The sequence below is a fragment of the Corylus avellana genome, chromosome 11, assembly GCF_965113065.1.
Source record: "Corylus avellana chromosome 11, dhCorAvel1.hap1.2, whole genome shotgun sequence".
Lineage (NCBI taxonomy): Eukaryota > Viridiplantae > Streptophyta > Magnoliopsida > Fagales > Betulaceae > Corylus > Corylus avellana.
In genome coordinates this window covers 2,066,527-2,069,038 of record NC_142500.1, presented here as the reverse complement: position 1 = coordinate 2,069,038, position 2,512 = coordinate 2,066,527, and the positions used below count along the sequence as shown (strand labels likewise).

General features: G+C 41.8%; 1 pseudogene; it reads left to right on the top strand.

Annotated features, from left to right (window-relative positions):
• The first annotated feature begins 1,833 nt into the window (after nt 1–1,833).
• Nucleotides 1,834–2,512, top strand: LOC148582980 (MDIS1-interacting receptor like kinase 1-like; annotated as a pseudogene).

The window sequence follows — 2,512 nt, the reverse complement described above, 5'->3', positions numbered from 1 at the left end:
AGAGACTCAATCTCCTCATTCATGGCAACAACCCATTAAGCAGACTCACTACTTGTGACGGCTTCTGAGTAAGTGGAAGGCTCCTGGACTGCAGTGTCCTCTACCACAGTAAGTGCATATGCTACCAAATCTGCATAGCCATATCTCTGAGGTGGCCTAATCTGCCTCCTCTGTCTACCAGCCGCAATACTGGTCTCTTGCTCTTCTTGTGGATCATCATCATTAGAACTGGAATCATGAACATCTGTAACAAGCTGATCTTGAGTGTTATCTCGCACCCTCTGTGAAACCTTAACCTGAAGGTCCACCTCCTTGCTAGAACCCTGCTCCTTTCTTGCTGAAACAATAGACTCCTTTCTCGGATGAAGCATGGCAGATTCATCAAATACAACATCTCTACTGACTATAAACTTAGGTGATTTAGGATCAGAACACCACAATCTATATCCCTTCACCCCATCTGCATAGCCTAGAAATATACATTTCTTTGACCTAGGCTCAAGCTTACCATCATTCACATGACAATAAGCAGGACAACCAAAAGTTTTTTAAAAAAGAATAATCAGCAGGAGTACCAGACCATACCTCATAAGGAGTTTTACAATCAATGGCTGTTGATGGAGAACGGTTGACCAAATAGCAAGCAGTATTGACCGCCTCAGCCCAAAAATCTCTAGACAACCCAGCATTTGAAAGTAAGCAACACGCTCTCTCCAAGAGAGTCATGTTCATCCGCTCAGCTACCCCATTTTGCTGTGGAGTATGACTAACTGTGCGATGTCTAGCGATGCCTTCATCCTTGCAGAATTTATTAAATTCACCACCACAAAATTCCATGCCATTGTCTATTCTGAGTCGCTTGATTTTCTTCCCAGTCTGATTCTCAATTAATGTCTTCCATTGCTTGAAAGTGACAAACACATCACTTTTCTTCTTCAAAAAATACACCCAGACTTTTCTCGAATAATCATCAATAAATGTAACAAAGTATCGAGCACCACCCTTTGATGGAACCTGAGAGGGACCCCATATATCTGAATGGATATAATCCAATGTATCATTTGTTCTGTGGATGCCTGTACTGAACTTGACTCTGCACTGCTTCCCGAACACACAATGCTCACAAAAGTCAAGAGATCCTGTTTTCTGGTCACAAAGCAAACCCCGCTTGCTTAGGATTGTCATACCCCTCTCACTCATATGACCCAACCGCATATGCCATAATCGGGTAGTGTCTGAATCTGGATCATCTGAAGAAGACACAGCAGCTGAACCTGTTACCGTACTACCCTGAAGAAAGTAGAGGCCATCAACCTTGTTACCTTTCATTATAACCAATGAGCCTTTGCTAACCCGAATAACTCCACCTTCACCGGAATACTTGTATCCAAGGGAGTCCAAAGTGCCCAATGAAATAAGATTTTTCTTCAAATCTGGTATATGTCGAACATTCGTCAAAGTCCTCACAATCCCATCATGCATCCTAATTCTGATTGTACCAATACCAACAATCTTGCAGGCGACATTATTTCCCATCAAGACTAAACCACCATTGACTGAATCATAAGTAGTAAACCAATCCCTTTTAGGGGACATATGAAATGTACAAGCAGTATCAAGGACCCACTTGTCATTAGAACGATCATTAGAAATGGTAACTGCAAGGACAAGGTTTGAACCTTTAGAATTTCCTTCGACAACACCAGACACAGAAGAGGAACTTTGCTTGTCACCTTCCTCTTTATTTTTCAACTTCGGACACTCGGATTTATAATGCCCATACTTTTTACAATAGTAACACTTTACTTTCTTCTTTCTTCGGGCCTCTCCTATATGCACCATGACTGCTCACCACCCATTCTTCATCGAGATGTGAAGTCAAGCAACATCCTTTTAGATTATGAGTTTAATGCAAAAATTGCTGATTTTGGTCTAGCGAAGATGTTGATGAAGGAGGGAGAATCTACTACAATGTCAGCTGTTGCTGGCTCTTTCGGCTACATAGCTCCAGGTACGTGTGAGACATTGATGTTTGTTTCCTTATTTTCCATCAGAATATATATACATATATATAGGAATTTCAATTTTATTTTTTGTCGTTAACTTGAACTGTAGAGTATGCTCACACAACACGAGTGAGTGAGAAGAGTGACGTTTATAGCTTTGGGGTTATCCTTCTGGAGCTTGCAACTCGAAGAAAAGCTTCTGATGGTGATGAAAACACATCACTTGCTGAATGGGCATGGAGACGCTTTCAAGAAGGCGGCCCTTGGTTGATGCCTTGGATGAGGAGGGGAAGGAACTTCGTTACTTGGATGAAATGTGCTGTGTTTTCCAACTTGGAATCATCTGTACAGGTACACTGCCTTCTACCAGGCCGTCCATGAAAGAGGTTTTGAAGATTTTGCTCCAATGGAACCAACCGCTGGTTTTTGGAGAGCAGAATACTGCAAGTGAGTACAATGCGGATTCAAACCACAAGAGGGTATTAGAAAATAAGGATGCAAATTAA